The sequence below is a fragment of the Nicotiana attenuata genome, unplaced genomic scaffold (assembly GCF_001879085.1).
Source record: "Nicotiana attenuata strain UT unplaced genomic scaffold, NIATTr2, whole genome shotgun sequence".
NCBI lineage: Eukaryota > Viridiplantae > Streptophyta > Magnoliopsida > Solanales > Solanaceae > Nicotiana > Nicotiana attenuata.
The window spans coordinates 56615-67254 of record NW_017673175.1 but is presented as its reverse complement, the minus strand read 5'-3'; the positions used below and the strand labels follow the sequence as shown (position 1 = coordinate 67254).

The following is a 10640-nucleotide window of genomic DNA, read 5'->3' as shown; positions in this document are numbered from 1 at the left end:
TCTAGGCAAGATATTGTTAACGCTACTCTTAATTCTTCGTATTTGTGGGCCCGCTGTGAAGTCTTATATCTAACAAAGAATATTAGGTTACAAAGAGATCAGTTAGATGCAGATTTGGATGAGCTAAAAAACTATTCTGAATGGATTTTAGCAATCGGTGATGGAAGGATTGGGAGTTCCATTGATGGCATTGAGAAAGTCCAAATCCCGGATGATCTTCTCATAAATAATTGATGATCCAATATCGACAATTGTTGAAAGTACATATCCAGATTTCTTTAACCATTCCAGTGACATTGATTACCTCCAACAAAGAGAAATTCTTGCCCCGACTCTTGATATGGTTGAGTCGATCAATGAATATATGGTTTCACTCCACCATAGTCCTGAGAAGACATATTTGAGTTCTGATACATTTTGTATGTTTGATCATTCTTTTTCAGCTTTGGAACACGTACATACACCCGAATTTTTAAATAGTATTAAATGTTCTGGAATTCCAAATCACTCTATTACTTTGAAGGTTGGTGTTCCTGTGATGTTGCTGAGAAATATAGACCAGTCATCAGGATTGTGTAATGGCACGAGGTTGATCATCACAAGACTTGAAAATCGAGTTAGTGAAGCCAAGGTTTTATCGGGTAATATGGCTGGACAAAAAGTGTTTATCCCGAGAATGACATTGACGCCATCAGATGCAAGAATACCTTTTAAGTTCCAGCGAAGACAATTTTCCAATTGTTGTATCTTTTGCCATGACAATTAATAAAGTCAAGGCCAGTCATTGTCTCATGTGGGATTATTTTTGAAGAAGCCAATATTTACTCATGGACAACTGTATGTTGCTCTTTCACGCGTGACGAGTAGAAAAGGGTTGAAGATTTTAGTTTATGATGATGATGGCCAAATAACGAATGAAGCTAGAAATGTGGTGTATAAAGAAGTTTTCCGTAATTTGGTTTGAGATGAATCTAGACATGATGGAATTATCTGGTATTTACAAGAAATCAAGCAGTTGAAAAAATGGCACAACTTTTGACTTATAGGTGTCATGGCACAAATTTGAGCTATATGGACAGACTTTGTGTGATTGAGCACAAATAGTACTGTTATGCACTCCCTTCCTCTTTTGTTTGTCCTTGGTTTGCTCTTACACATTTAGAACAAAACTTGTCTTCAGGCTGTTGTCAGCAATTTGGGGGTGACTTATCCCTGATACAACAACTTTTTTCTGGATGGACACGTAGTACTGTACAAGCTAAAATACAAGAAAGAAGAGCAGCAACATCCATTTAGACTTCAATGGTGGCCAAAGAGTTACTTTCTTCATACCCGATGGATATTTCTCATTGTATCCTTCCTATGACTCCATGTCTTAAGTCAGTCTTCAGATTTGATATCTTAGGTAATGTATCTTGATTAAACTCTATATATTGTTATGAGTTTTGTGCTTCCTCAACTGAATGTTTACTGCTGCAGTTGTCCACTCTCCAAGAAAAAGAAAAAACCTGCATAATGTATTTTCATTGATTTTGTGCACTTTTTTCTTGTATGATCTGTTTGCAAAATGTTTGGCTAAATAAAATGAAGCTTAAATGTGAGTGGTTCATGTGATAATTGGTGTTTTCAGCGCTATACTTTTTAGATATTCAAAGTTGACTTCATTTCCTAGCAGCAGCAAAATAACAATTGTGATTCATATTATTTATCGCATATTTGTTGTTAGCCATACACTTAAGCATGGTGAGATATTTGCCCTCTTGCCTGCTCTGTAGCTTTTACTAACCTTCTGGTCATAATCCAGGGTCTTTTATTTTTTGATGTAAGAAGTGAATGTTGTTCTCTATGTACAATTCCTTAACCGTAGAAATAGCCATAATGTTTTGCTGGAACACATCTCATAGAGGTGTAACAAATCGTTCCAAAGGTAAATTTTCTTCAACTCTCCCTACTGCACTTTCATTTATTTATTTTTCACTGCATCACCAGATGTTGGTGTGCTTATCATTGTTGGCACTGTAGCCTTCTCAATATCAACGACGACATTATCTGATTTTCCATCCTTTTTCATCAGAAGAGGAGCAGTTTCACTGGTGACTTCATTGTCTTCAGACTTCTGTTCCTCAACTACTGAGGGAGGCTTTTTACTTTTCCCTTTAGCCTTCACCACTGCAGCCATATGACTGCTACCTTTCTGAAACTCATTTAGTATGTCATATAGCGGCATATCAGCAGGAACACTGGTAAGATGTATGAAAAACAATGATGTTAGGTTATTAGTTCATACATGCCAGCAGCGATAAGCACACCAACATCTGGTGAAAATAAATAAAAATTAGGGGATATTTTAGGATTTTTTATTCTTAATTTCATCTTGGTTACCCACATAAGTGATGTTGATTGCAAGATTGTATTTTTTCTCCTTTCTCCTGCGAATTTACTGTTTCAATTTGTTGTAAAACTTCATCTTTCTACTTATGATTTGCAATTTCAGTTTTCTATAGGGAATGACGTGGACTTGATGTTCGGGAAATAATAGAGAATTTTTTTGTATATTTCTTTAGGAAGAAGTTGCTCTGAAGGCCCAATCTTTAGGCAATTGATAGGTTCAATACTCTCAAATTGGACATTCAACCTTTTTGTGGTTTCTTTTAGTTTGGTAGAACTGTGGTTTATAAGACATAAGCCTCCCCATGTTTTCTTTGCCGATTTTGTAGAAGTTTTTACACAATCGATAAGTTGTCTTCTTTTTCATCTAAAGATGGTAATGAATGGCTCAAGAAGAATAGCTTATAATTGGATATGTATAAATTTAACTTTTTGGCCCTATGCTTTAGAACAGGTTATATTGATCTACCCGTTGATTAAAATAACCTCGATTTTATTTGTTCATTAAACAGAGAAAGATAAAGATGAATCATAAAGTCTTGATGATAGCCTATGCACCTACAATTGATGGCTATGCTGGGAATGCTCTAGCAGTTAAGGCCTTAGAGCTATTTTTGGAGATGAGTTGAAGAAGTAAAAGCACATGAGGTAGGACAATTATCCATAAAATATCTCTTATTTTTAATGCCAACAGTATTTGATTTCCTATGTATAAGGTTCTAAGACTGATTCATAATTGTGTTATCTGTTCTGGTTTGGTGTTGCTTTTCTTTCAATGAAATGATCTACCGATTGCATATTATTGATGGAAGACTGATTTTTGTGAAAGTTGCTGAGAATACACAAGCTAACAGAAAATAAAACATTCGGTGAATAACTTTCTTATAATTCAGCATTTACATCATGGGAGATTTTTGGCTATTGCTCAATCCACCAGGGAAATGGTGATGTTTCATTATGTATATCTTGGTGTGGTGAAATATTTATTTAATTTGTTTAGCCTGCCCAAGATATTGAAGCTTCTAAGTTGAGGACAAAATGCAAGCAAATTTATAGAAAACTTGTCATGACCCCAACCCCGGTTGTGATGACGCCCAACACACTGCTAGGCAAGCCCGACCAATTCAACAACCTTAACCCTTTTTATAGAGTTCATGATTCAATTAACACAAATAATTACTAAGTCATAATACTGAAACTCTGAAATATAATTAAAACATGCGGAAAACCCAAGTAGAAATACTACTACACAGCCCGAAGAATCCGGTATCACAAGTCTGAGCCTCTAATACACGGGTGTCAACCTACTACATATTGCACTAAAGAAATGCGGAAATAAAGCAAATAGGTTAGATGGGAAGATCAGGACTGCGGACGTCATGCAGCTACCTTGATGCTCCCAGATATGATGCTCGGTAGAGAAATCCTAACTCAGCCTCAGTGGGTGCAAATAGATCTGCACACAAGGTGCAGGGAGTAATGTGAGTACTTCCAACCCAGAGAGTAATAAACATAAATAAGGGTTGAGAGTAAGAAATCCTGGATAGGCACAATGTAAGCTATAATTACAGCATTTTAATCGAGATAATGTCAACTCAATAAACCAATGAAAACAATGATGCTGCAACAGATAAGTAAATGAATGACAATCAATTAAGACATACAACAAATAGTACGGTACTCTCTAGTACCCGCTGCGGCGTGCAGCCCGCTCCATTTATTTATCGTCGACGGCGCTCACTTGGGGTGTGCAAACTCTGGGAGGGGCCCCTTACGGCCCAAGCGCAATATCAAGCCATCTCGTGGCATCCATTAGGCCCTAAGCCTCATATCTATATCAATATAATACTGCTGCGGCGCGCAGCCCGATCCCATACTCAGTCAAGAATCATATAAGCCCCTCGGGCTCAATAATATAGAAATATTCAGCCCAAACTTCATTAGTAATATTATTTAAGTTCCATGTTTTGAGTAAAAAGTGGCTGAGTTTGCAAAACAGTACTAAATACTAGACTGAGTTCAATTGTCTGAAAATATGGTAAGAAACCAGTAAAAACAATCCCTGAAGGATTCAATCAGTTGGCACGAGGCCAAATTATGACAATTAATCCATTTTTATAAGGATCTCACTAAGCTTCAATCAATTAGGTAGTAATTTTATTAAGCGGGACGGACCAAGTCACGATTTCCAATGGTGCTCTACCCCACGCCCGTTATCCGGCGTGCAAGTCACCTCAACATAGCACTACAATGTGCAAATTCGGGGTTTCAAACCCTCAACACAATATTTACATCTATTAGTAACCTCAAGCCGGCCAAAATCCTAGCTCGCTATGCCATTGCCTCTCAAATAGACCTCCTCGCGCGTTGAATCTGACCAAAGCCACAACGAATACGTCACATTATGCTATAGCATCAATACCCAATCGAAAATACTCGAAAAACATCAATAATCCCAAAATTGACAAAACCCAAGCCCCGTGCCCACTTCTTAAAACTCAGAAATTTTTACAGAAAAGTGTTCTTCATCTTCTCCCGATTCCGTACATATAAAGAACACCAAAATCGGAGTCTGTTTGACCCCTCAAATCGACCCCTAAAGATCTCATAATCTCAGGCCCCAAAATCCTATTTTTCTACTGTTTTTCATGAATTAAAGGCTGGGATTATGGTCTATAATCACCCATAAACGAGTTTTAATAATCAAATCACTTACCTCTGGGATACTCACTGATTTTCTCTCTTAAAAATCGCCTCAGAAGCTTCTTCCCGTTCAAAAATTGGAAGAAAACTTGACCTACTCATTATAGGTATATTGTTCACGCGTTTTACTGCTCCCAATGGATTCCTTGTGAAATTCTAATAAATTTAGGCTTTTGAATCACTCAAGCTGACCTTATAATGAAGGAGATATGTAGGTTTTAAGATTTGCAAATAGTGCAGTCTTTTAATACGCCGTTAGGGGCAATTTCGTCATTAACCTGAAAATCTGGGCAACCTTGGTAAAATGGCCATAAAATCCTCATACGGTGTCCAAATTCGACGATTCTTTTTGCTACGGGTCCGTAATTACGATACAGATCTAATGCTTCATTCAAAACAGTAATAGGAGCTCATTCTTTCAATATGATATCATTTATGCTTGAAGAAACAACGTCGAACCATAAGAAAAACGAGCACAACGCAGCCCAAACCTTTCCGAAACTCACCCGAGCTCCTCGGGACCGCATACGAACATACTAACACGTCACATATGATCATTCAAACTTAGTTGCACTCTCAAAACACCAAAACTAACATCAAAACACCAAATTTACATCGGATTCAAGCCTAAGTTCTTCTAAAACTTCCGAAACACGGATTTGATAAAAAACCCAACAAATCGCCTCCGAATAACCTGAAATTTTGCACACACATCCCAAATCACCTAACGAAGCTACAGAAACTCTCGGAATTTCATTCCGACCCTCGGATCAAAATCCCACCTATCAACCGGAATTCGCCAAAATACTAACTTCGCCAATTCAAGCCTAATTCTACACCGGACCTCCAAAATCACTTCCGATCACACTCTTAAGTCACAAATCATCGCTCGAAGCTAACCGAATCGTCGGAATCCACATCCGAGCCCTCTAACTCATAGGTCAACATCCGGTTGACTTTTCCAAAACAAGCTTTCCTTAAAGAGACTAAGTGTCTCATTTCCTTCCAAAAATCAACCCAATTCAACTCGTTCACACAAGACACTAATAATGAAGCATAACGAAGCAGGAAATGGGGGAAACGGAGCGATTCTCATAAGACGACGGGTCGGGTCGTCACAATAACCAACGGACTTCTAACTTCTTATTTGTACCAATTTAAATATATTTTATTCTTAAGATGGAGTGCACACATTGCAAGGCAATACCTTAATCCAAAATTTTCTTGTAAAAATGTTTAAGTAGAATATTCCACAGATCCACGATATTTAAAAGACCAAAATACATCTAATTGCTCATCATCTTCGTCTCTTTTCCCTATTTAATTTTTTTACTACCCTGAAATTTAATACTCCCTCCGGTCCAAAATAAGTGATTTTTTGGACTTTTTCTTGTGGTCCAAAATAAGTGATTTTTTCAGATTTCAAGAATGAATTAATTATTTTTTTCCTACATTGTCCTTGGAGTAAATAGTGTTGGAATATGTGTTAGGAGTGTTTATGTGAGATAGTAAAGGTTAATATGGTCAATTCCATTGCTAATTAATGCTAAAAGGTGGATTTCTTAATCTGTGTGAAAACATCCAAAAAATCACTTATTTTGGACCGGAGGGAGTAACAATTAAACATAACACTGATTTTAGAAAACCAAATATTTTTCATGAAAAAAATAAATAATCTTCAACAAATCGAATACGACATTGAAATTCTTAAATTAGTAAGAAATAATTAATAGTAAATATATGGAGATATTGCAGAGAGATATTGTATACACTTAATAACAATTTTGATCTTACTAAAAATATTATAATTGCTGTCATACTAGAAAAAAATTCATAAAATCAATTTTATTTCTTTTGAGATAAATTTATACATATAATTGTAACTGCATAAACGAAAAAAGTATTGATTGTTACAAAGACAGAAACCGAAAGAGATAAAAATTATTAGTTATCCTTTGAGCAAAATAAAATATTCTATAAATTTCTATTTTTGATGTGTATTTTTGAAGATAAAAAAAGCTACATGTTCTTCTTTTTTTTTTTCCCTTCTTTTTGTTATTACTTTTATTGTTTTAGAAATAGTAGTCAAATAAAATTTTGAATCGAAAATAAAAGGATTGATAAAAAAATAAATTCCATTAGTTTTAAGGGAAAATATGAGAGAGTTCACTTATGATAAGGCCATATTTGAGATTAATGTCAAACAAAGGACAAATTTATTCTATTTTTCATAGTTGGGGGATAAATATAAATTAATATACTAATGATAAGAGAATGTTTGGGACCGAATTCAATATAAGAGCAATTTTGCTCTATTTTCCATAGTCGAGGGGCATTATTCTCCTTTTTTCCCAATTAAAAAAGAAGGATATCCATTTAAATCACGAGATTTTTTTTTCTGATACACATTTGTGGTTTTCCATGACAATATAAATAAAACTCATGGCCATACTATTTCTAAGGTTGGGATATACTTGTTGCAACATGTTTTCTCACATGAATAATTAGATGTTAAATTTTCAAGAGAAATTTCAATATTGATAACAGAAGTTTGGTCATGACAATGCAAATAAAGCGACGAAAAGAAAAATACACCAAGAACATCGTGTATAAAGAAATATTAAGCTTAGACGCATATCGACATAGAACTTAATTATCTCATAAAATAAAATACCGAAATTATAGACACAACATAACTAACTTAACTAAATTGTTCATTATGCAAGTTCAGAAGATATTTAATTATTTTGATTTCAGCAACTACGTCAATATAATACTAACATCATTTTGTCATCTAATTGAGTGTTGCATATATTTTAACGTAAATTGCTATTTTACATAATTTACTTCTTGTATAGAATTTCTAGTTTGTTTACTTGTGCAACGCATGCATAAAACTAGTATATCTAAAAATTCTAGAGTGTATAATTAAAAAAAGATCACTTTTATGTAACATTTTTGAAAAATAGCAAAAAAGAGCCATCTCCATTCCAGTACTTTCAAGTTCCAAAGCTATCGCCCGCCAGAGAAGGAAAAAAGTAATGAAAGTGGGGAACTTTTTTCTTTTTTTCCAAAGTAAAGTGGGAGACTTTACAAATTCTTTAGCAACGACATGACTTGACTTGAGTGCCAGGAAAATTGTGAACCAAAGAAAAGTAATTTATGAAGCCAAAGATAAATCCAAAAACGTTGACACAAAAACGACACGATGGAGGAAAAGTTTCTCCTACTTTGCTTCTTTCTTTCTTTCCTTCCTTCCTTATATTAGAGCTACCCTGAAACCATAAAAAACGCAATGTACTACGAGCTTCTCCGATTTTGCTTCTTTTTTTCTTTCCTTAGGGGTCGTTTGGTAGAGTGCATAAGAATAATGCTGAATAAGATGTATTAATAATGCAGAGATTAGTAACATATGGGTCAATAATGCAAGCATTAGTTACGTAGAGATTATTTTTTATCCACTATTTGGTGTGGTGTAGTAAAAATTAAAATGCATTGCATAATTTTTAAGTAAATTAGTTGTTTACAAACATGCCCTCTATATTCTTTAGCTTTAAGCGACTTCAAGGATAATTTTGCTTTTAACCATGCTAATGCATGGATTAATAGCCTTGGTATTGCTAATACCACGATTTGCTAAGTACTATTAGTTATACAGAAGATAATACCAAATATGTTGTATAACTAATATTTGCATTAGTAATACATAAGTTGAAAAAATATACCAAATAAGGGATTAGTAATACCAAAAACTAATGTGTTTAACCAAAAAATAGATTTCTCAATCAAAGTCTATATTTAGAAGAAAACGGGTTACTGATAACCAAGTTTTACTTCACTTCCACAGTAATCTTTTTAGAAAAATAATAAAAGTAATAGAGAAAATTAACAAAGAGAAATAAGGAATGAATCTACAATCAATCCCTAAAATAAAGGCTGGAAACTTTGATAAAGCAAAGAATAATAGAATGTGTTTCAGTAGTAATCGTAATCTGCCCTTACAAATGAAATTCTTTATCCTTATATTGGAGTGCACAATCATAACGATTTTCACACTTAATTGGGATTCATTAAGGACATTAATTGTATTGATTGCCCATTACCATATATAACAGTAACTGACATATTTATGGCTATAAATTCCTTATAACGGCTTTGATTCCCCTTCCTTATTTACTTCTGGTTTGTGTATCTTCCCTTCTTTTTAACCTTTATTCATTTCGTTCACGCCTCTTCTTTGACAAATGTCAGGCCCGGTTCTGTTCTCTGTACTATCTCATGGGTATTTTTCCCGCACCTTCCTTGCATTCTTAATTCCGTTAATTGAGAGTGCCACTTGTCACTATACCGTTGTTCCACGTGTCATGCTTCGACAGCTTACTAATATTCCACGTGTAATGCCTTTTTTTCACCAATACAGATAGTCCCCCCACTTTCTGAATATTCTCAACTGAATATTCGTGATGTGGTAAGTTTTTATGACGGGGATTCCTTGCCGCCATTTTTTGAGTATCATCAAGTCTCCTTCAGAATGGATGCGACATATGTCACATCTCTTTGATGCCCCCGCCACGTGGCTTCTGACGATTGGATCTGCAGTTTTTCAGCGCTTTTTAGGATTTTTCTGCGACTGCGTCAGTCGCGAAGTGATGGTTCTATTATGACAATTCATAATAACCAACTTTAACGATGGTCGTGTCTTCTTATAAATACTTCATTCTTTTTTGATTTCTTGGAATCTTCCTTCTTCAGTATCCATTACATTACCCTTCTTTGTTTTTCTGCACCCTTCCTTCTTTATTTCTTTGGATAATCATGTCTTCGACAACACCAGACCCCCGAAAAGTAGTGATTATTGATGCACTTGCTCCTACTACTGTCCCTACTAGAAGTAGGAGAGGTGGTAGACTTCGGGCATGTATATTTCTAGGCTTCCACAGTTTTGGTTTAGCCTTGGTTCATTATCTAATCGTGGTTCTTCTTCCCAGAGTAGTTATGCTAGGCCATCTTCTTCCAGACCTTGGGCTCCGCTAACCTCTAGATCTTCCTCTAGGAATAGAGATTTAAATGAACCTGTGCGTGAACCCACAGTTGCAGATATTTTTCCCCAAGAATTTCTTTTGTAACTGATCGTGAAACCATGAGAAATCAAGTTTCTTCTATAGCTTCCCTCAGTCCTACTGATCTTTACCCAAGTTTAATCACTACTGGTCTTCTTTCTCTAGTTCGACGAGAGTGTTACTAGAAACCAGATTTTCCAGTTTTAATCCCTGGTGCCAACCAGAGAATCACCTCTTATCATGTTGGTTTCTCCTTTGTTTATACCTACCCTTTTACTTTAGGGTTCAAGCCACCAATTGATCCAGTAATCATTGAGTTTGTCGTTACTTCAACGTGTGTCTTGGCCAGATTGGCTCCATAGTATAGAGGGTTGTTGCGTGCCTTCGTTATTTGTCAGATATGGTTTCTGTCCTTTTACCTTTCGGCACATTCTTCACCTCTATTCCCCCAAATTGTTTCGTGAATGAGTTTTTTCTCTCGTGGCTAGA

General features: G+C 35.4%; 1 long non-coding RNA gene across 1 annotated transcript; it reads left to right on the top strand.

Annotated features, from left to right (window-relative positions):
- Window positions 1–778: 778 nt before the first annotated feature.
- On the top strand, window positions 779–3251 carry LOC109215641. Its single transcript, XR_002066384.1, has 3 exons — window positions 779–1351; window positions 1874–1927; window positions 2901–3251. It is a non-coding gene; the product is annotated as an uncharacterized LOC109215641 (long non-coding RNA).
- Window positions 3252–10640: the final 7389 nt, after the last annotated feature.